This window comes from Pleurodeles waltl, chromosome 6 (genome assembly GCF_031143425.1).
Source record: "Pleurodeles waltl isolate 20211129_DDA chromosome 6, aPleWal1.hap1.20221129, whole genome shotgun sequence".
Lineage (NCBI taxonomy): Eukaryota > Metazoa > Chordata > Amphibia > Caudata > Salamandridae > Pleurodeles > Pleurodeles waltl.
Window position 1 is genome coordinate 1,510,461,273 of NC_090445.1, and position 24,468 is coordinate 1,510,485,740.

The following is a 24,468-nucleotide window of genomic DNA, read 5'->3' on the forward strand; positions in this document are numbered from 1 at the left end:
TGGGCTCCGCTCCTCGTCTTCCTCCGATGGCTGGTTCTCGGCTGTTGTCTTGTCACCCGCTTTCTCCTCCCAACCTCTGAACGCCGCAAGTGCTGGCAGAGGCACTTTTGACCTTCTGGCGTCCCGCCACTGCTGATCTACTGACCAATCACGGGCAGAGGGACCAGGAAGCCTCGGAGTAACAGGGGCAGCGTCAGCACAAGTGAGAGCTATGTGCGGGCGAACTGGTTCCAGCCCGTCACATACACTCCCCCTAGAGAGCGGCCTGTCGAGACGCTCCAAGACCGGATAACGGGAAAGGAAATCTGTGGTCACCATATGTTTACCTGGAAGATGCTGTATTCGAAAGGAGAAAGGCTGTAAGGAAAGGAACCAGCGGAGAACACGGGAATTAGTGTCCTTATGATGGGCGAGCAAGGTAAGAGGAGCGTGATCAGTAATCAGGGTAAAGGTCCTGCCGGACAGGTAATATTTGAGAGATTCAATCGCCCATTTAATCGCCAAACACTCCTTCTCTATAGCTGGATAATGTAATTCCCGCGGTAGAAGTTTCCTGCTGATGTATAATACTGTGTGGAGGGAATCATCATCCTGCGGTTGGGATAACAAAGCCCCAAACCCCACGTCGGAGGCATCAGTTAACAATACAAAGGGTTTACCAAAATCAGGACAACATAGCACAGGTTCAGACGTGAGAGCGTTTTTTAGCTGATCAAAGCTACGTAATGCAGTCACAGAGGGGGGCCCAAGGGTGTTGGGATAGGAGTTTTTTAGCATATTAGTAAGAGGTTCCGCAATTGTGGAGAAATGAGGAATAAAGCGCCGATAATAGCCGATCAATCCCAGGAAAGCCCTAATGTCTTTTTTCTCTTGGGGAACTCCATTTTAGAGATGGCTTCTACTTTTTCTACTAGTGGGCTAATCCGACGTTCCCCACAATATAGCCCAGATATTTGGTACTAGTCTGTCCAAGTCTACATTTTTCAGGATTGGAGGTTAACTGGGCCTTTCGTAGAGCATGTAATATGGTATCTAGGTGTGTCATGTGCTCCTCCCAGGTCTTGCTACAGATGACAATGTCATCGAGATAGGCAGCAGCGTACTGCTTAAAAGGTCGTAGGATTTCGTCCATGAGCCTTTGGAAGGTGGCGGGGCCCCGTGAAGCCCAAAAGGGAGTACAGTAAAGTGATATAATCCTGAAGGGGTGGCAAATGCTGTTTTTTCTTTGTCTTCCCTTCTAAGGGGTATTTGCCAATAACCCTTCGTGAGATCTAGGGTGGATAAGTACTTGGCTTGGCCTAATCTCTCAATAAGCTCATCGATTCTAGGCATGTGATAGGCATCAAAATAGGTTAAGTTGTTGACACCCCTATAGTCTACACAAAACCGAGTACTGCCATTGGGCTTGGGTACCAACACGACTGGCGAGCACCAAGGGCTGGTTGACGGCTCTATGATGCCAGCTGCCAACATGGCTTGGACTTCTTCTTCAATAATCTTTTGTTTTGCTTCGGGGATGCGGTATGGCCGCTCTCGTGAGACAGTATTTGTTTTCAGGCGAATGGGATGTTGGACTAGGGTGGTTCTACCCGGATATTTAGAGAAGACATCTTGATTGTGATGTACTAAGCGGGTTAGTTGGTTGTGATACCACTTAGTAAGATCGGAAATGATCCATGGTTGTACCTGGTAGGACAGGTCATGGGGAGATAACCTGGGATACGGGATGTCGTCAGTAACAACGGAGTTGATAAAGTGAACGGAATTGTCTCCTGTTGGTTCTAGCCATTTTTTAAGTAGATTGATGTGATATATCTGCTCCCTACCACTTCCTTGGGGAATGGCCAGCTTATAGGTGGTGGGGTTGATCTGTGCTATCACTTCAAATGGTCCCTGCCATTTGGCCAATAACTTATTGTCAGTGCTAGGGAGTAAGACTAGAGCTTTGTCTCCTACTGTTAAGGTGCGGACTGTACTTCGGGTATCATATATTTGCTTCTGCTTATTCTGTGCTTCCTGTAGGGCAGTATGGGCTTCTTCCCATACTGTATGAAGATTCTCTCTTAAATCTCTGGTATAGGTTAAGAGGTCTTTTACTTCCTCTTCTGTGTCCTCCCACTGTTCGGCTAACATATCTAACAGTGTGCGGGGTTGTCGGCCGAACAACATCTCAAAAGGGCTATGGCCTAGGGACGTTTGTACGTGGGTACGGATAGCATATAAAACCAACTGTAGTTTATTTTCCAAGTCCTTACCAGCCTCAGATATACTCCTTCTTAGTAAGGATTTAATGGTTTTGTTGTATCTCTCTACTAGCCCATCTGTTTGCAGATGATATACTGAGGTACGAATTTGTTTCACCCCCAGTAATCGACATACTTCAGCCATTAACCTGGACATAAAAGGAGTCCCTTGGTCAGTCAGTATCTCTTTCGGGAAACCCACCCTGGAAAATATAGCTTTAGTGTGTATACTGGGAAGGGGAATGGCCTTGGGATATCGTGTGGCATAGTCCACCAAGACTAACACATATTGTCTACCCCGAGTGGAAGGGGTGAGGGGACCGATAAGGTCCATTCCAACCCGGGTAAAAGGAATATAAATAATTGGAAGAGGTTGAAGGGGAACGGGTTTTTGTGGAAAGGGGTTGTACAACTGGCAGTTGGGACACTCGGAACAATGCTTGCGTATCTCGCCATAAACCCCTGGCCAATAAAAGCGTCTAAGGACGTCTTCCTCAGTTTTCTCCCTTCCCAAGTGCCCTTCCCCGTTATCCCCATGGGCTAATTGTAACACTTGTTGGCGGTGACTTTTAGGCACTACTAATTGTAGGTCATTTCCTCTTGTGGGTGTGGGATTTCTGTATAAGAGGTTATTACGAATCAAGAATCTGGGACCTACCCCTTGTGCTGCCCCGGACTCGGCCATCTGCCATGCGTGTTTTAAGGTAGGGTCCTCATTCTGATTCTGCCGGAAATCCCCGGTGATTGTGCAAACCTTCCCAATACCAATAGGACCGTCTTGGGATGGGCAGTTCTGTGTATAGGAACGTCGTTGCTCTCTTTTTTGTCTCCTGCTGAGGGTAATTCGTACCCGTTTGGGTTCCTCTGTAACCATTCTACTAGGAGCTTCCGTCCACCAATCCCTCAGAAGGTGCTCTTGTCTGGCTTTCTCTAATAAGGAGGGAAAATCCTCATAATCTGTCCAGAGGATTATATCCTCATCGAGGGTGGAGAGCACCCCCTACCCGGAGGGTCTCATTTTGTTCTCTCCATTTCAACTTTATAGTAGCAATGGGATAATAACGTTGATCACCATTTACACAGGTAATGAGGACCTGGGTCTCTGTATCTTCCTGCCCTGGCAATACTAAATCTCCCCTGATCACGCTCTAGCTACATCCAGAATCGATTAGAGCCATTCTTTCCACTTCATTGACGATGATAGGGAGGGTATATTTAGGTTTCTCCCCTCCAGTCCAGAATACTCTCCCCTTGGTCGGGGCTATCTCCATGGGCTCCTCTGCATTTTTTTTATGTGGGCAATGACGGGCAATATGGCCCCACTCTGAACAGTTGTAACACTGGGGACCAGGGCCTGCGTATCCAGAGGGACCCGGGCCAGCTGGTTGTGATCGGTCAGCTCCGGGTTTCACTACCGGCCGCGGCAGATGTATCCTAGGTATAGCCAGTCTGACCGGAGGTGGAGGGGCCTGACTAACGGTAGCCCGGAAGTCCGAGCCTCTATGATAAGCACAGGCAAGATCTATGGCCGTTTCATTCGTGAGTCCAGGATGTTGTCGTACCCAGTTCCGGGTGGTAGGTGGTAAAGCATCTAAGTACTGTTCTAAGACTATGATGTCAAAGATGTCTTCTCTTGTTGTTTCTGTGGAATGCAACCACATCCCGGCTGCATGTTGGACTCTATAATATAAGGTATGGGGGTTCTCCTGATGCTGCCATTTCATTTGTCTAAACCTGGTGTGATAACTCTCACTATCCAAACCTACTCTTTCTAAAATGGTTTTCTTAAGGTCCTTGTATGGAAGGTTACCACTCGGATTAATAGCTTGGTATGTTGTTTGTAAATGGCCGGTGAGTAGGGGGGCGATATACTGACCCCATTTATCCTCTGGCAAATTAGCAGTGCTGGCCACTCTTTCAAAGTTTGTGAAGAAAGAGTCTGGGTCTTCCTGCTCCTGATAACGTTGCAACACACTACTTGGTACCGTGGGGTGTACTTTTGTATGAGCGATGGTATCGTTAAGGTTACCCAATGCTGTCTAATGTACCAGTTGGTTATTGGCCATAATCGTTGCCTGGCTCTTAAGTGCGGTTTGCAGCGCCTCCCGTTCCTCTTTGGCTTCTTTCATTTGTTGTTCCCATATTAACTGGAGATGCCGTTGCCCTTCTGACAACTGGGCGATTACATCTGCCATTGTTGCCTTTTCTTCCATGGTGGCGGTGTCTCCACAAATCCCACTTCTGATACCACTTGTAACCATGTGGGTGTGGAGGAACCACACTAGACTGCGTTATAGTCTTAAAAACAGGAATTTTATTGATGATATTGGATGTGGTATAAATCAGGTGAGTTTACTTCAGTCTTGGGTTGCTGGGTTTAGGGTGGCGGGATGTTCTTGAGGTTTGGTCTTCACTCTTCTCTTTCTGTCTCTCTTGTTCACAGGACGTTCCCCGGGAAGCGCATGTGGAGAGAAGAAAATTATAGCAGTAAGTGACCGTGATACTTGTATCTATTTTGTTTCCTTATGCTTTCCTAGTTGTCCCTATCTTACTGTTCTTGTCAAGATTACATTTCTCAAACTGGTTCAGGTTAGTACATGTTTTCTTCCATCTGTTTCTTAGTGGTCTAATTCCTGTTCTTTCTGTCTTTGTATTTTCCTTTTAGCGATCAACCGTTCCTGCATGTGGGTCTTGGCTGGCCTATTTAAGGTGACGGTGCTCGGTGGTAAGTATTTTATCTCTCCCTGTAGGTTCCCTCCCTCGTCCTTGTCCGTTTCTCTTTTCCACCCCTTCCCTTCTCCCCGTGTTACCTTTTTCCCCTCCCCCCTCTCTCACTCTGCTCTTTTATCTCTTTCACTTTCACTCGTTCAGGGACGTGGTCCCACGCACCTGAATGGCCACGCTTCTCCTGAAGCGTGGCGGGATGCTGCGTTTCGTCCTCCCGGTCGCCTGGAACAGGGTCGTCCGTCACTCGTCTTCCGCCTTTTCCTCCAATACTCGGACGGTACGGCTGTCTCGGGATCTCAAGTGGGCTCCGCTCCTCGTCTTCCTCCGATGGCTGGTTCTCGGCTGTTGTCTTGTCACCCGCTTTCTCCTCCCAACCTCTGAACACCGCAAGTGCTGGCAGAGGCACTTTTGACCTTCTGGCGTCCCGCCACCGCTGATCTACCGACCAATCACGGGCAGAGGGACCAGGAAGCCTCGGAGTAACAGGGGCAGCGTCAGCACAAGTGAGAGCTATGTGCGGACGAACTGGTTCCAGCCCGTCACATACACTCCCCCTAGAGAGCGGCCTGTCGAGACGCTCCAAGAACGGATAACGGGAAAGGAAATCCGCGGTCACCATATGTTTACCCGGAAGATGCTGTATCCGAAAGGAGAAAGGCTGTAAGGAAAGGAACCAGCGGAGAACACGGGAATTAGTGTCCTTATGGTGGGCGAGCCAGGTAAGAGGAGTGTGATCAGTAATCAGGGTAAAGGTCCTGCCGGACAGGTAAATTTGAGAGATTCAATCGCCCATTTAATCGTCAAACACTCCTTCTCTATAGCTGGATAATGTAATTCCCGCGGTAGAAGTTTCCTGCTGATGTATAATACTGGGTGGAGGGAATCTTCATCCTGTGGTTGGGATAACACAGCCCCAAGCCCCACGTCGGAGGCATCAGTTAACAATACAAAGGGTTTACCAAAATCAGGACAACATAGCACAGGTTCAGACGTGAGAGCGTTTTTTAGCTGATCAAAGCTACGTAATGCAGTCACAGAGGGGGGCCCAAGGGTGTTGGGATAGTTTTTTTTTAGCATATTAGTAAGAGGTTCCGCAATTGTGGAGAAATAAGGAATAAAGCGCCGATAATAGCCGATCAATCCCAGGAAAGCCCTAATGTCTTTTTTTCTCTTGGGGAACTCCATTTTAGAGATGGCTTCTGCTTTTTCTACTTGTGGGCTAATCCGACGTTCCCCACAATATAGCCCAGATATTTGGTACTAGTCTGTCCAAGTCTACATTTTTCAGGATTGGCGGTTAACTGGGCCTTTCGTAGAGCATGTAATATGGTATCTAGGTGTGTCATGTGCTCCTCCCAGGTCTTGCTACAGATGACAATGTCATCGAGACAGGCAGCAGCGTACTGCTTAAAAGGTCGTAGGATTTCGTCCATGAGTCTTTGGAAGGTGGCGGGGGCCCCGTGAAGCCCAAAAGGGAGTACAGTAAAGTGATATAATCCTGAAGAGGTGGCAAATGTTGTTTTTTCTTTGTCTTCCCTTCTAAGGGGTATTTGCCAATAACCCTTCGTGAGATCTAGGGTGGATAAGTACTTGGCTTGGCCTAATCTCTCAATAAGCTCGTCGATTCTAGGCATGTGATAGGCATCAAAATAGGTTAAGTTGTTGACACTCCTATAGTCTACACAAAACCGAGTATTGCCATCGGGCTTGGGTACCAACACGACTGGCGAGCACCAAGGGCTGGTTGACGGCTCTATGATGCCAGCTGCCAACATGGCTTGGACTTCTTCTTCAATAATCTTTTGTTTTGCTTCGGGATGCGGTATGGCCGCTGTCGTGAGACAGTATTCGTTTTCAGGCGAATGGGATGTTGGACTAGGGTGGTTCTACCCGGATATTTAGAGAAGACATCTTGATTGTGATGTACTAAGCGGGTTAGTTGGTTGTGATACCACTTAGTAAGATCGGGATTGATCCATGGTTGTACCTGGTTGGAGAGGTCATGGGGAGATAACCTGGGATACGGGATGTCGTCAGTAACATCGGAGTTGATAAAGTGAACGGAATTGTCTCCTGTGGGTTCTAGCCATTTTTTAAGTAGATTGATGTGATATATCTGCTCCCTACCACTTCCTTGGGGAATGGCCAGCTTATAGGTGGTGGGGTTGATCTGTGCTATCACTTCAAATCATCCCTGCCATTTGGCCAATAACTTATTGTCAGTGCTAGGGAGTAAGACTAGAGGGTGTCTCCTACTGTTAAGGTGCGGACTGTACTTCGGGTATTATATATTTGCTTCTGCTTATTCTGTGCTTCCTGTAGGACAGTATGGGCTTCTTCCCATACTGTATGAAGATTCTCTCTTAAATCTCTGGTATAGGTTAAGAGGTCTTTTACTTCCTCTTCTGTGTACTCACACTGTTCGGCTAACATATCTAACAGTGTGCGGGGTTGTCAGCCGAACAACATCTCAAAAGGACTATGGCCTAAGGACGTTTGTACGTGGGTACGGATAGCATATAAAACCAACGGTAGTTTCTTTTCCAAGTCCTTACCAGCCTCAGATATACTCTTTCTTAGTAAGGATTTAATGGTTTTGTTGTATCTCTCTACTAGCCCATCTGTTTGCAGATGATATACTGAGGTACGAATTAGTTTCACCCCCAGTAATCGACATACTTCAGCCATTAACCTGGACATAAAAGGAGTCCCTTGGTCAGTCAGTATCTCTTTCGGGAAACCCACCCTGGAAAAGAACTCTGTCATTGCCTGGGAGATAGCTTTAGTGTGTATACTGGGAAGGGGAATGGCCTTGGGATATCGTGTGGCATAGTCCACCAAGACTAACACATATTGTCTACCCCGAGTGGAAGGGGTGAGGGGACCGATAAGGTCCATTCCAACCCGGTAAAAGGAATATCAATAATTGGAAGAGGTTGAAGGGGAACGGGTTTTTGTGGAGAGGGGTTGTACAACTGGCATTTGGGACACTTGGAACAATGCTCGCGTATCTCGCCATAAACCCCTGGCCAATAAAAGCATCTAAGGACCGCTTCCTCAGTTTTCTCCCTTCCCAAGTGCCCTTCCCCGTTATCCCCATGGGCTACTTGTTGGTGGTGACTTTTAGGCACTACTAATTGTAGGTCATTTCCTCTTGTGGGTGTGGGATTTCTGTATAAGAGTTTATTACGAATCAAGAATCTGGGACCTACCCCTTGTGCTGCCCCGGACTCGGCCTGCTGCCATGCGTGTTTTAAGGTAGGGTCCTCATTCTGATTCTGCCGGAAATCCCCGGTGATTGTGCAAACCTTCCCAATACCAATAGGACCGTCTTGGGATGGGCAGTTCTGTGCATAGGAACGTCGTTGCTCTCTTTTTTGTCTCATGCTGAGGGTAATTCTTACCCGTTTGGGTTCCTCTGTAACCATTCCACTAGGAGCTTCCGTCCACCAATCCCTCAGAAGGTGCTCTTGTCCGGCTTTCTCTAATAAGGAGGGAAAATCCTCATAATCTGTCCAGAGGATTATATCCTCATCGAGGGTGGAGAGCACCCCCTACCCGGAGGGTCTCATTTTGTTCTCTCCATTTCAACTTTTTAGTAGCAATGGGATAATACCGTTGATCACCATGTACACAGGTAATGAGGACCTGGGTCTCTGTATCTTCCTGCCCTGCAAATACTAAATCTCCCCTGATCACGCTCTGGCTACATCCAGAATCGATTAGAGCCATTCTTTCCACTTCATTGACGATGATAGGGAGGGTATATTTAGGTTTCTCCCCTCCAGTCCAGAATACTCTTCCCTTGGTCAGGCCTATCTCCATGGGCTCCTCTGCATCTTTTTTATGTGGGCAATGCCGGGCAATCTGGCCCCACTCTGAACAGTTGTAAAACTGGGGACCAGGGCCTGCGAATCCAGAGGGACCCGGGCCAGCTGGTTGTGATCGGTCAGCTCCGGGATTCACTACCGGCCGCGGCAGATGTATCCTAGGTATGGCCAGTCTGACCGGAGGTGGAGGGGCCTGACTAACGGTAGCCCGGAAGTCCGAGCCTCTATGATAAGCACAGGCAAGATCTATGGCCGTTTCATTGGTGAGTCCAGGATGTTGTCGTACCCAGTTCCGGGTGGTAGGTGGTAAAGTATCTAAGTACTGTTCTAAGAGTATGATGTCAAACATGTCTTCTCTTGTTGTTTCTGTGGGATGCAACCACCTCCCGGCTGCATGTTGGACTCTATAATATAAGGTATGGGGGTTCTCCTGATGCTGCCATTTCATTTGTCTAAACCTGGTGCGATAACTCTTACTATCCAAACCTACTCTTTCTAAAATGGTTTTCTTAAGGTCCTTGTATGGAAGGTTACCACTCAGATTAATAGCTTGGTATGTTGTTTGTAAATGGCCGGTGAGTAGGGGGGCGATATACTGACCCCATTTATCCTCTGGCCAATTAGCAGTGCTGGCCACTGTTTCAAAGTTTGTGAAGAAAGAGTCTGGGTCTTCCTGCTCCTGATAACGTTGCAACACACTACTTGGTACCGTGGGGTGTACTTTTGTATGAGCGATGGTATCGGTAAGCTTACCCAATGCTGTCTCATGTACCAGTTGGTTATTGGCCATAATCGTTGCCTGGCTCTTAAGTGCGGTTTGCAGCGCCTCCCGTTCCTCTTTGGCTTCTTTCATTTGTTGTTCCCATATTAACTGGAGTTGCCGTTGCCCTTCTGACAACTGGGCGATTACATCTGCCATTGTTGCCTTTTCTTCCATGGTGGCGGTGTCTCCAAAAATCCCACTTCTGATACCACTTGTAACCGTGTGGGTGTGGAGGAACCACACTAGACTGCGTTATAGTCTTAAAAACAGGAATGTTATTGATGATATTGGATGTGGTATAAATCAGGTGAGTTTACTTCAGTCTTGGGTTGCTGGGTTTAGGGTGGTGGGATGTTCTTGAGGTTTGGTCTTCATTCTTCTCTTTCTGTCTCTCTTGTTCACATGTCGTTCCCCGGGAAGTGCATGTGGAGAGAAGAGAATAATAGCAGTAAGTGACCGTGATACTTGTATCTATTTTGTTTCCTTATGCTTTCTTTGTTGTCCCTGTCTTACTGTTCTTGTCAAGATTACATTTCTCAAACTGGTGCAGGTTAGTATGTGTTTTCTTCCATCTGTTTCTTAGTGGTCTAATTCCTGTTCTTTCTGTCTTTGTATGTTCCTTTTAGCGCTCAACCGTTCCTGCATGTGGGTCTTGGCTGGCCTATTTAAGGTGACGGAGCTCTATGGTGCCCGGTGGTAAGTATTTTATCTCTCCCTGTAGGTTCTCTCCCTCGTCGTTGTCCGTTTCTCTTTTCCACCCCTTCCCCTTCCCTTCTCCCCGTGTTACCTTTTTCCCCTCCCTCCCCCTCACTCCGCTCTTTTATCTCCTTCACTTTCACTCGTTCAGGGACGTGGTCCCACGCACCTGAATGGCTACGCTTCTCCTGAAGCGTGGCGGGATGCTGCGTTTCGTCCTCCCGGTCGCCTGGAACAGGGTCGTCCGTCACTCGTCTTCCGCCTTCTCCTCCGATATTTGGACGGTACCGCTATCTCGGGATCTCAAGTGGGCTCCGCTCCTCGTCTTCCTCCAATGGCTGGTTCTCGGCTGTTGTCTTGTCACCCGCTTTCTCCTCCCAACCTCTGAACGCTGCAAGTGCTGGCAGCGGCACTTTTGACCTTCTGGCGCCCCGCCACTGCCGATCTACAGACCAGTCATGGGCAGAGGGACCAGGAAGCCTCAGAGTAACAGGGGCAGTGTCAGCACAAGTGAGAGATATGTGCGGGCAAACTGGTTCCAGCCCGTCACAGTCCCCTTTCTTATAGGGGTCTCCAGTACCTCAAGATAAGACACCTCAAGATAAGATACTCTCAAACAGTCCCTTTAGATCAAGAGTCAAAAGAGGAGATATGCTGCTGGATAACTCATGTAGTCATATGGAATGGTCAAGCTGTGTTCCCTTCGTCCCCAAATCCTGCCCTACAATGAAATGCAAGTCTGGAGGGCTGGGACGCATGATGTGACAGCTACTCACCTGTAGGAGGAAGAACTAGGTAGGAATCTTCAATGCACAAATTGTTTGCAGGCTTTTATGCAAACCAGAGCTTTGCAAAACCGGTGTCAAATGTGCAATCCCCCTTTGCATGGACAACATTACATCAGTCAGGTACATAAACAGTCTGCGAGTATACAAGATCAAGCCTTTTGGCCGTCTAATCAGGTTTTTCTACATATGAAAATATCTCTGGTGGCACAATACCTTCTGAGACCGTACAATGCAGTAGTGGATTGGTATTAAAGGACCATGTACACCAGCACCAAGTGGTGTCTGGATCTCCAAGTATTTTAGACTCCAAACAAGACATGGGGCCCTTTCAACAAAAACCTCTTTGCCTCCTGCTTAACATATCAGGAAACTTTTACAGCTGGAGACCAGATCCTAAAGCTCTAGCAATTGATGTTTTTTCCTTAAGATTGGTCCAGTGGGAAACTTTATTCTTTTCCTCTATCATGATTCCACAATGTGTTTGCCAGGTACAAAGACAGTTGGTAAGGGTCACATTGGTAATTCCATTGAGGAGGGCATAGTCTTGGTACTCTTCACTCCAAGCATTGCCAGGCAATGGCTCAATTTTCAGTCATGCTTGGTAGTGGGACAGACGGCTAATAGAAATGTTTTTAGATCGGTTATATCAGCAGGACTTCGGAAAGTTGGAGTTAAACCTGTTGGGGAGCACCCGCTGGTTTGTAAATTGTTGAGATATCAGAGTATTGTGTATATGCCTCCACCTAAGCCTAGGTATTTCAGATATAGAGGGCATCAGATACTGGACTACTAGATATTTCTGTATGCATTTTTCTAATAAGGGTGTCATTTTACAATATCAAGACATACTAAAAACGTGTCTACTTCCATCAACACCCCTGCCTTTCCTCTAAAACCTACATTGTGTGAGATACGATATCTCAAGCAGCATGTACACATAACAGAGATTTTGAGGATATCTGATCCACAACTGGCCACAAGCGATTTAAGCCTGTGTCTTCCACTACCCTTAGTCAGTGCCTTAAAAGTATAATGGTCGTGGCAGGGGTAGACATTGATTGTTTGGTGCTTCACTCAGCTACGAGTGTAATGGCTTCTAAGGTTTTATGTGTCAGAGCAGGGTTGGAAGATATTTTTAGAGCTGCAGATTGGTCAATGGTATCTACATTTAAAGAAATAGCTCTGTCAAAGTAAACTATCGGCCAATAAGTCATGGAAATAAAATTCACTTCTTTTTAGGTGGATGCACACATAGAATCAGGCAAATGCCAAGACACAGAGTGCAAAAGAACTGATGACTGAAGTGGGCTGACCTACTGCCACGTGCTGCATTCTGTGGTGAGTGGAAGTAAAATGTCAATAACACTAAACAGACCAATGGATGGAAAAAGCTCTTCTATGCATATACCTTTTGTTTTCTTTGATTCTTTGATTATCAGAGGCTGGCAGGTCAGATAAAACTGTGTTCAGCGCAGAACTAAAAAGGAATGAGGAAGAAGTTATAGGACTGCATACGTTACATAATACTTTGAAAGTGGGGAAGGCAACATTATATTTTAGCAGTCATTGTTTGGGCATAGGACCACATTATATATGTTATTCTATCTGCATGTCTCATTGGTGCAACAGTGCCTGCGTAAAAAACTTAGGAAGCCACAGGAAGAAGAGGATACCGTCCTCCTGGGCCCAACCAGGTACTTCACCTCCTACAGTTCCTACTCTGGCGGTGTGGTCATGTTCAAGCTCACACGTTTCCACATTCCCACCTAGGTAGGGCTTTGCTGGTGGAGGGAGTACCTAATCAACATTTATACCCCCAATTTTGACTCCCCCCAAGTAGATTGAAGGTGTGGTTGCTACTTGCAGGTGACTAAACTCCTAGAATATCTTCTGAGGAGGATACTTTAATTTGCCCCTCTAACTGGCGATAAATAGCAACAACCCCAACAGGCAAGATCAACAATGCTCCATCAAGCTGCTTCACACCACACTTGAAATGGATGGTCTGAGACACATATGAGGGAAAGGAAAGGAGTCACCATGGCATACTCATCATACTCTGCCATGCACAACAGCAGCTGTTGTATCAATTTTGGCTTGTCTTAGCGGTGGTCCTGCCCTGGATTACTGATATATTATATCTTACACACACACACTGTCTAACATTAGCCTATCACTGGCCATCTTTAAATTGCCATAGCTGCTTTGATGCATCTGTACATGACACTTCCCATCAACAGCACTTAGAAATGCACTGTTTCAATCAAAACTCCCCCATGCCATTTTAAGATTCTTCAGTACCAACAAATGCTCGGTTCCCCTGCTCTCCACAGTCTGGGAAACATTTAAATTTTACATTAGAGGCTCCATCGTAGGCAAACAATAGTGGTCTCAATTAGAAAGTCTTGAGTTGACACTAGCTGTGCTTGATGACAACTACGCTGAGTGCATAGATCCTAAACTCTTCAAAACATTAAATGAGACCCTCACTAACTAAAGGGAGGCATCTGACAGAGACTATAACCTCCTCAATAAATAAACAAATGCATGCAGATATGTCTAGGATGAGTGGCCAATCAAAAACCTGGCATAGCTGACGAAACACATTTACACCCACATCAGGGTACACACATAGACATAGAAGATACCCTTATCTGTGCTAAGGCATACTTCACGCAATGCAGTCATACTATTCTGACCTCTACACCAATGCAACCAGTAGGAGTACACCAGATATAAACCAATACGTGAATAGTGTGGCGCTAGCCTGGATAGAAGATGGTATGCGCCACATTTTGCTGGAACCGATTAGCATCCAACAAATTATTACCTCAATTAAAGGCATGCCAGATGGTAAGGTCCCGGGCTCAGGTGGACTTACATCAGAATTGTACAAAGCATATAAATTAGTTAGCACCACGATTGGGTGACTTCTACCAAGAGGCACATGAGCTGGATACTTTGCTCCTGATCAGGAGAGAGGTGGTAATAGCTGCCCTATTGAAGCCGGGTAAGGATGATAAAGACTGTAAATGTTATCCTTCCTTAATGTAGATAATAACATATTGGCCCATTGGTCACTAACAGATTAAACCCCTCGTAAATGGCTTGATGTTACCAGACCAGTCAGGCTTTAAACCAGGTAAGGTGACCCCTAACAACCTTAGGACCTTCTTCGCCTTGGATCATCAGATTCGGCCTGACATGGAAGCCGCCTCGGTCTTTCTGGAGGGAGAGCTCACATTTGATTTATTAGAATGGCCGCTTGTATTCACTCTGGAGAGTTGGCATCAGTGTCAGTATCCTGGATTGAATTGACCTACTATACACCATGCCCACTGCTTGTGTGCATATAAATGGTTTCACCTCCTACTCTTTCTTGATTCAAGGTGGCACCAAGCAGGGATGAGCGCTCTCCCCTCTCCTATCCGATTGTCTTCTCTGTTGAACCGCTTACGGCCTGGCTGTAATCCAAACATTCTCATCAGTATTCCCCAATTACATATATTGCTGCCAGTGTATGCCTATGACATTATGCTCTTTATTAAGGACCCTGCCACCAACCTCGCTCCCATCCTTAGAGCAGTGATACAATTTGGAGGGCTATCAGGCATACGCACCAACTAGGGCAAGTCCAAGATGATGTGGCTTACAAACACAACCCAGATGTTTCAGGCAGAATACCCACTCAAATGGAATCCACGCCCAGTCTGATACTTAGGGATACGTGTATCTCACTATGCAATGCACTGGTTCAACCACAATAGCAACACTCCACATCTTTCCATCGTACTACATCAGGTTGAGGTGGGTGACTTCAACACTGTGATCATTGCTCTTTCCACTAGACCTTCATATCAATTGCAAACAGTGAGGTGCCCCTGCTGGTCTCCCTTTTTACATACTTACTTATGACTGCAGCCACTAGGGGTTGAACTCTAAGCTATACAGGCTACACAGAAATTGTCTCCCTAAAACCGCACTACACAAGTGGGAACGAGACTTGGGCAAAGCTGTCAGGGACCCCGTATGGACATAGTACTGCACGAAAAAATAATTTCCATTAACCATAGACACAAATGACTGCATTTTAAAGCAATCAACAAGATCTATTGCTCCTCAAAACTCTTACATAATTTTTTTGTAAACCTATTTTATTGAGGTTTTTTCCAATTGCCACATCAAAAACATCCAAAATTACAATGCATCTGCCAGTGGTAGCGTAGAAGCAATAACACGAGGAGATTAATTCTTAAAGACCACTTGCATGTCATACTGGACAGCATGCATGTAACAATTGGGAAGCTAAACGCTTCCCCTCCCTCATCAATCCACTGAGTTGGAATTCCGGTTATTGTAAGGTCCTTCAGGCCTCCTCAAAACTCTTACATGCAAATGACTCTAACTCTTCAGAACAGAGCTCCCTGCTGCACCGAACCAGTGGGATCTTCCACTCATCCTGGAAATGCCCACCAGCGAGGGTTTTCTGGAGCAGAATTGCTAAACTAATAGGCCTAATCACAGAAGCACAGATTGACTGCTCTCCAAGACTCATGCTGTTAGGCTATGTCTCACCACTGGGAAACCCCATCAAGAGACTTACCGCTGTATTACTCCTGGTGGCGATGCACCGACTACTCTTTCCATGAATTAAAAGCCCATCCCCTACAACAAAAGCCTGACTCCAGGACGCTGTATAGTGCGGTGAAACGACAGAAACATACGCTGAACTACAGGCCCCACTGTTATGCCCGAAAGACATTTGTGGTGCTTTGCTTACATATCTGGAATCAGCTTCTTCTTTGCTGTACTGCAGCTTAGTATTATCTCTCACTGCACAATTGTGCCCCTCGCGCCACCATGGTTAACCACTCAACCTCACACAATAGGAATTCACTCTCATCACTTGCAATAGTGTCAATGTTTATGAATAACCAGAACGTTGATTACATCTACTGGCATGTATCTTGGATGTCTTGCATTATACCCTCTGTATTTTGTTGTTTATCTTGATTTGAAAAACCTCATAAAAATAAATTAAGAAAAAAATAAGTAAAGTAGAGAATATGGCCAATAATTTGATCTCCTGTGGCCCGCCTGGTATAATGACCTCCTTTCTTAGGTGTTTAATTCAACTCAAAGTTCAGGCCACAGTGGCTGTTTGCTCTATTTTCAACCTCTCCCTTTCTGGTTGTCGTCTCAGATTTACACAGGATGTCCAAAGACCTTATTCAAGAAGCGTGACTTCATTGCACTTGAAAAGAATTGTCTGGCCACCCATGGAAGCACAAATATTTCTATTCTTATTGCAACACACTGAACATTATTCTTGCTCTGGTTTGTAGCACCAACAGTGCAAAAGCCATACAGTATGCCTATTTTACAGACCACAAGCTGGCCTTCTAAAGTGTCATGGGGGCTTAGTTTGCACCAAACTTCAATAAAAAGGTATAACCACCGAGCCTACTGAGAGTGAGGCAAAGCGTTATTTATAGTAATACTTGAGTGAGAGTTAAGCTCAACTACAATTCATAAGTATCTAGTAAAATACAAACATTTCAGGGTTTAAATCAGGGGTATGTATTGCCAAATATCTAATTCTCTATGTGCACCACTAATTTAGGAAATAGTTTAGATAGTGAACAAACGTTTCCACCCATGCTAGAATAACTACACATTTAAATTCTCCAATATATGGACTATACTGTGTTATTGGACCAAAGTGAGGAAGGAGTGATGCAGCCTTTGACGGCTAGATAAGCATGATGAAACTAACAAATAGGTAATGAATACATTAAAAAAAAGATAATTGTTTATTGGGCATCAATAAAAGAATGCTTATCTATGTCCTTTGATAACACCTTAGTTGAGGGTACTAAGTAATGTAATTATCTTGGCAATTGGTTTGGGCAACATAGTGGCCACTGGCATCATCTATCAAGCTTAATAAGTAAACCATCCTGTTTTATGAATGCTATAAAAAATCTGAAAGTATAACTGGTAACACCCACTGTGTTAGTGATCCTGTTGTGTCTGCAGATCTAAATTCCTGTCCCCCTTTGATCATGGATTGATTGTTCATCCTAAGAAGTATGGAACAGCTAGACTTAGCAGTTTGATGTATAGGTCAATCTTTACATTGCCTTCTTCAACAGTACAAGCCGCATCAGAATGGAATTTAATCTCAAATGTCAAACCATGGTGCTGACATCTTAGTGTATGTAGATTTGTGCTAGGCGGTTGTCTGCCTCTGAGGGCAATTTAAAATCACCCATTTGGGAAGAATTAGAATGATCTTGAGTGGGTCCCAGGAGCCCTTGATCTGGATTCCCCATTGGAGGATCTACATATTCATGTCCAAGACTCTTATCTGTGTTTAAAAGAGGCCTTAAGCATAAGAATCAAGGAAATTCTTCTTGGGTAGTTGTGTTAGCCATTAAAAAGGAAACATCTGGAATATGTAATGGAGACTGGTACCCAACAAAATTAACTCAGAAATAATATGTAAGACAAAGATTGATCTGTATCCTCGTTAGGCTACATATCATGATAGTGCTGTGGTTGTGTTGGTTGTGAGCTAGAAGAGTGTTGATACTAACCACCACCACAGAACCTATCTCACTGAACTCCTGGGAGGCAACAGCCCTGGGCATATATTCCCGTTGCAAGCACGATAAGGTATGAGCACGCTTTTCTGACCATGCACTGTTCTTGGCCAAGCACCTGATAACTGTGCACTGGAAGGCATCCCAACATCCATCACTACCCAGATGGCATGTGGTGCTGCTTCACTGGGAAGAGGCCAAAGGCTCAGCATTGCAATTGGAGGAGGCCCTTCGCATATGGCAACACCCCTTAGTGGCAGCCTGTGATGCCATGCTGATGGAATTTAGGGCTCTGACCGAAGATTCTCCGCACTCCACACTTCACAATACCCTAGGCTCCATGGACCCAAAATCCCCAACCCCTAGAAGGATTAACTGAACCTCCTTCCCCAAATTATGGGTTTCCCCCCATAAAACCACCTAATGTCCACACTAATATTTCCTATACTCATTTTTTGACCTTTGAAAAACTGAGTCAACACGATCACAGTGACACTCTTCAGGAATTTGATTTAGGTTGGCTTTAAAGGTCTTGGAATTGCATTTCCAATGAATTGTGCTCTTGTTACCAGAACCAACATTTGTTAACATTTTTGTATTTACAAGTTCTCACAGGCTATCCCAGTGCTAATCGTGGAATATTTGTATTGCTTGATAAGATGCCCTACCCCCATACCGCAATTAAAGTATTGGCCCACATAAATGCTACATTCCCAATATCAACCTTACCACTATATCGACAGGTGAGCCCATGCAACTGGATTTGGAATTAGAACTGTAAAAAATATACTTATCACGGCCACGTAGCAGTAGGTAATGTTGTGGTAGCAATGTTTTTGCAGGATGACATTTCTACTGCAAGATAGTATTATACACCAAAAATAGTCTTTTCTCTACTACTAGAGTGCCGCTTTTCTATTAGAATCATTAGAAAATGTTACAACCAACTCAATCATTAGATTCAAGTGGAATTTAGGTTGCTTATATTGACTGATAAATCTCATTTTGATTATATTTTTAAGGTATTGTTTTGTTCACCCATTGTTCCATAGAGGTTATTGCTAGGTAAAAGGTATAATGGACTGACTGGCATTCTGTGTCTTGTCATTCAAGATTACCAGTGCCAAATGACATCAGTTGTTACTTTTATGATGGGGCAGGTGCATTTAGCCAACAGGCTGTAGTGCCCTATGGTATCCCACACTAACAGCGTAACTTTTTTAAAATAAATATTACGGCCTCCTTCCTACCATGGAACCTGAGCACCTTTTTAGGTTTCACCTGCACAGCGCTTGCGCTGTGGCGAAATCTTTTGTATTTGAAAAGAAAATCTGAAAAGGAGCTTACATCCCTTCCACAGGCTTCCCATTGTTTACCATTGGTTGGCTTCTCCGGTCATTCTCCTTTCCTTGCTTTTCATTGGTCAGCAGGAATTCTCACATCATCAGGTTGTACTTCTCGCTTCTCCTTCAGGCTTTGCCTGTACTCTGGCGCTTTGATGAAGTACTCCTTCTTGTTGGCGATCAGTGACTGGCGGCCAGTGTCCTTCCTCTGGCCACACGCTTCCAAGGTACTTATTTTTTCACTTTCTTTGCAGTCGTCCATGCGTCTGCAACATGGTCTCTGCCTTTCTCCGGCTCCCCTGTGCTACTTTACCCACTCCACCCTGTCCTTTTACTTTCTTCACAACCATCCCTGAGTCTCCTTGTGCTGCTCTACCCACCCCACCACCTCATTTCTATGTCAGGACCGGAGGCTCCGATTATGCTTTCTCTTTCTTTACTGACTTAAAACAGCAGCCAAAATACAAGTAAAGGAAAAAACTACACATCCCATGATGCCATAACATCCTATCACATGGTCCAATCACTATCCATGTCCTCTGTAATAAGTCCTTTGACCCTTGATGTCACTTGCTCTTTCTTTGCTACTTCGCTGCAGATAAGTACACGATTTATTTCTCTCCGACAATTTCGATTATATGTATTGATTTTTGTACTATATTTGCATTTATTTGAGCGTCGCGATTCAGCGCGCTTTTGTTTATGGTAGTATAGCGATCGTAATCGCTCGCATTTCTGGCATTTGCCATAAAAAAAAATTAATGCCCGTTTTCTAGTGGAGTGGGAGCGGAGCTGCTTTCCCAGTCTCCTTTCTATTTCTGCGGGCACGCGCGCGCATCCACGAGCCGATCTCACTTTCACTTTTGAATTGAGATCGGCTTCGTGAATTTGCAGCGTGAGGGCGCCGGAGACCCCCAAAAACACCTCTATCTTGCTCCCTGACGCCCAGCAGTCTCTGAACTGACTGGGTTGTAAAATTAAACTAGGCTGCAGCCTAGAGTGCCTTCAGGCAGCTCCCTCTACATTCTATTTAAGAGCATTGCAATCCTAGCCTGAATTTTGGGGGTTTTGCACTCCCCCATTTACAACTCCTAACCTTCAGGTTAATTCTGCTCGCTAAAGGTATTTTCCAATAAATACACTCCCATCATGGCTCAATGGGAGGACCAGGATACAGAATATTATACCGAGGAGTTGGGCAACCAACTAGAGGTAGATCTAGTGGAAGCCCTTGATACCAGGGTCCAACAGTCGGAAAACGACGCCCTGGTCAGAGCGTTGGGCCCCTTTTCGGGGCAATTATTTGACCACGCCCGTTCTCAGGGTTGGATGCAAGGGCAACAGCAACAACAACCCCTAACTGAACCTAAGAAGGTTAAGGACAAATCAAAAAATGTAGAATCTGGAGCCGGGATTAGCGATGTTCATGCAGACGCATTTGATAAACTATGCAAAAAATGTAGTGGAGAGCATAACTATAGCTGTAAGAAGGATGCCTCCTTCTCTCCTTCCTCCTCGGATAAGGACTCCTCTTCAGATGATTCCGATGACTCGGTTTCCCCGATTCCTAGTAAGAAAGCTAAGAAAGCTCCTCCTCCTTCCCAGGTCCTTGACTTCGACCCCACTGAAATAATACACCCCAGAGCTTCCAATTGGGTGCCACCACCCGAGGTGGCGCAATATGTCCAAACTAATTTAAGAAAGAGCTTCGATAAAGAAGTCAGATCGCGTTTGAAAGCTGAATGCCCCAGACCTGACCTAGAAGGCAAGGTATCCGACACTCCAGAGATAGACCCTACCATGGTCACTTTTATGAAAAAAATTGCAAAGGATCCCAAGAAAGGCATGGATCGATCCTGGCGCAGTTGCCAAGACAAATTACTGGATTTGTCGGGTCCTCTGACAAAAATATTGGAGATGGCTTATGTGGCCAAGGAATCGGGCACCCCGGTGGACACGGATGTCCTTATCGGTTGGGCACAAAGATCTATATGTCTGTTAGGTAATTCTAATTGCGCCATTTCTGCAGAACGCAGAAAGTCAGTACTAATGCGCATAGACCCAAAATTGTCTGACCTGGCATCCTCAGAAGCGGGTCCTTTGGTGGAAGGTCTTCTCTTCGGATCATCCTTTATTAAAGACCTGGCTAAGTTCTGCTCCACATTCTCTTCCCTGAACAAAGCCCAAATGTCCCTCAAGAAGGTGTTTAAAAGAGGCCTTTTTGCCAGGGCCGGTCGTTACGGAGGACGTATGCCCAGCCACGGCTCCTTCACTAGTCCCCAAAACTATTATCCGAGAGGCAGAGGTGGTTGGTATGGGGATCAAGACTCCACCTTCTACCCCACCCGTCCCAGAGGAGGTCATCCTCGGCTCCGCAGGGGCCACCGCAGAGGACAGCAAGGAGCCATACAGGACTCAAGCTTCACAGGTGAGCATTATTCATCACTCTCAGGTACAACTGGGGGGCAGAGTAGCCTTATGCTTGGATCATTGGAAACAGATCTCGGGAGATCCATGGGTTCTTCAAACGGTCAAAGGGTTTTGACTAGAGTTTATCAGTACCCTCTCTCAACTCTCCCCTCCAACACAGATGTGTTTTTCCCTAGCAAATAAAAATTTTATAGACGAAGAAGTGTAGGCTCTCATAGACAAGGGAGCAGTCCAGTTTACTTCCCCTCATCCTTACGGTTTCCTCAGTCCTATTTTCGTTGTAGACAAGCGAGGAGGAGGTCATCGCTTAGTCTTGAACCTCAAAGAATTCAATCAGTGGATCCTCTACAGACATTTCAAGATGGAGGGCATCCACATGCTAAGAGATATTCTCCTAGAAGGAGATTGGATGGTAAAGCTGGACTTAAAAGATGCCTATCTGTCGATTCCAATTTTTCCTCCTCACAGGAGGTTCCCACAATTCCTATGGAAGGGACATTGTTTTGAGTTTCGTGCCCTTCCGTTCGGTCTGTCGTCAGCTCCTTGGTGCTTCACGAAACTCCTGAGACCGGTGATGGAATGGCTCCGAACCAGGGGAGTCAGATTAATTATATATCTGGACGACATTCTACTGATGGCACAATCCCCTCAAGTCCTTCTAGTCCACTTAAATTGGACCATCAGTCTTCTGCAAGATTTAGGTTTCCTTATCAATGCGCAGAAGTCACTGTTGAAACCTTCTCAGGTGATAGAGTTCCAGGGTTTCCAGATAAATTCTATTCTATGCCTTCTTCGTCTTCCCTCTCAAAAGATGCGCAACATCAAGAGGGAATTGAGATCGACGCTTTCCAGGCGCACAGGCTCCTTGAGGAAGATAGCCAGAATAGTGGGCTTGTTAGCTTCATCTATTCAGGCGATCTTCCCTGCACCCCTACATTATCGAGCATTACAGAGGCTCAAGATCAGACATCTACAACAAGGCCTGAGTTATTCGGAACTGATCCCATTGACTGCCGAAGTGAAATCGGAGATTCAATGGTGGCTTCATCATATGGAGGCTTGGAACGGCAGAGCGATTTTCGGCTCTCACCCAGAAGTGGTAATAGAATCCGCTGCCAGCAGATGGGGCTCGTGCAACTCCCTTGTGACGGGGGGCAGATGGTCGGAATGGGAACAGTTCCTCCACATCAATTGCCTGGAACTTCTAGCTGGATCTTTTGCTATAAAGAGTCTCTCCCGCAGAAGACAGATTGTTGCATACTCCTGCGCATGGACAATGTGTCAGCAGTGAGGTATGTCAACAAATTTGGGGGGAACGAAGTATCAGATTCTGGCAGAGATTGCCAAGGATTTTTGGCATTATTGCCTAGCTCAACGTCTAGTAGTCATAGCAGAATATCTCCCTGGGGATCAGAACATAGTAGCAGATTGGAATTCCAGATACCTGTTGGATTCCAGCGACTGGAAATTGGACCCTCTGATATTTTCTCAGATAATCCAAGAATGGGGCAGTTGCGAGGTGGATATTTTTGCATCACGCCTCAAATTGTCAAATTCCAAAATTCTACAGTTGGCGCCCAGACCCTTGTGCGATAAAGACAGATGCTTTTCTTCAGGATTGGTCCCAGTTTCGGGGTATGCATTCCCTCCATTTCTGATGATTGCCAGGGTCTTGTCCCAGGTGCGGAGACAGAAGACAGAAATCATTCTGGTGACTCCTTTTTGGAGAGCACAGCCTTGGTTCCCCATAGCTCTTCATTTAGCTTGTGCCTCTCCTCTTCTAATTCCTCTTCGTCAGAATCTTCTGTTGAGTCCGGAGGGCCATCAACATCCACTGATCTTGTCAGGGAAGTTGACTCTACTAGCCTGGTTAGTCTCAGGTCTAGATGGAGTTCCCCAGATGTTTCGAAGCAAGCAATGGACTTCATTAAGCAGGCATGGGCCGGTAGTACCCATAAGAGATGTGACTCAGCCTGGCGCAGATGGTCTAGTTGGTGTGATGGAAGGGGCGCCAATCCATTGGAAGCGCATCTTGGCCTGATTGTTACTTTCCTAGCAGAGCTAGCTGGTTCCGGTCTGGGGTATAGGACGGTGAATAACTTTAGATCAGCTATTTCAGCTAGACATTCTCTTACAGAAGGTAAACCTATTGGAGAGCATCCGTTAATTTGCAAGCTTCTGAGAGGTATTCGTCTCTCTAGACCCCCAAAACCTAAATATTCTGTTTTATGGGATGTTAACATCGTTTTAAAATTCTTAGATTATTGGCCTGCTAACAGGTAATTGTCCCATAAACAGATTTCGGCTAAGCTGACCATGCTATTATGCCTTATTTCTTGCAAAAGAGTTTCAGACGTCAGAGCTCTGGATTTGGCTGGTAGAATTTTTTCTCCAGAGGGTGTCACTTTTACTGTGACAAGGAGGACTAAAACAAATTACAGGTCGGTATCATATCCAATATACACTGAAAATTCAAAGTTATGTGTAGTTCAATGTTTGAAAGATTACGAGGCAGTCACAGCAGAATTTAGACAAGATGTTAAGGGTCAATTATTAATTGCATTACAAAAACCATTTAAACCAGTTACCTCAGCCACTTTGGCTAGATGGATGAGATGGTTGATGAGTGAAGCAGGTATTGATACTTCTGTATTTGGAGCCCATTCGGCTAGAGGAGCTATGGCTTCAAAATCTTTTGCCTTGGGTTCACGTTTGGAAGACATTATGAAGGCAGCAGATTGGTCTTCAGAAAATACTTTTCGTAAATTTTATTACAAACCTGTACTGGATGTAGCTACTGTGGTAATAGAACAGCTTTAAACTAGCATAATCGGAGCCTCCGGTCCTGACATAGAATACAAAAAATTCTAGCTATCGCGTCAAGAATTTTCAATTCTATTAAGGACACGAAGGCGAGGATTATCCCACCCTTTGTATTAAAAAAACACAATGAATATGGAATATCAATTATATGAATATATGGTTTATCGTTGTTATCCCTCCCTTTTAATATCTTGTACAGAAACATGAAGTTTGTTTGAGA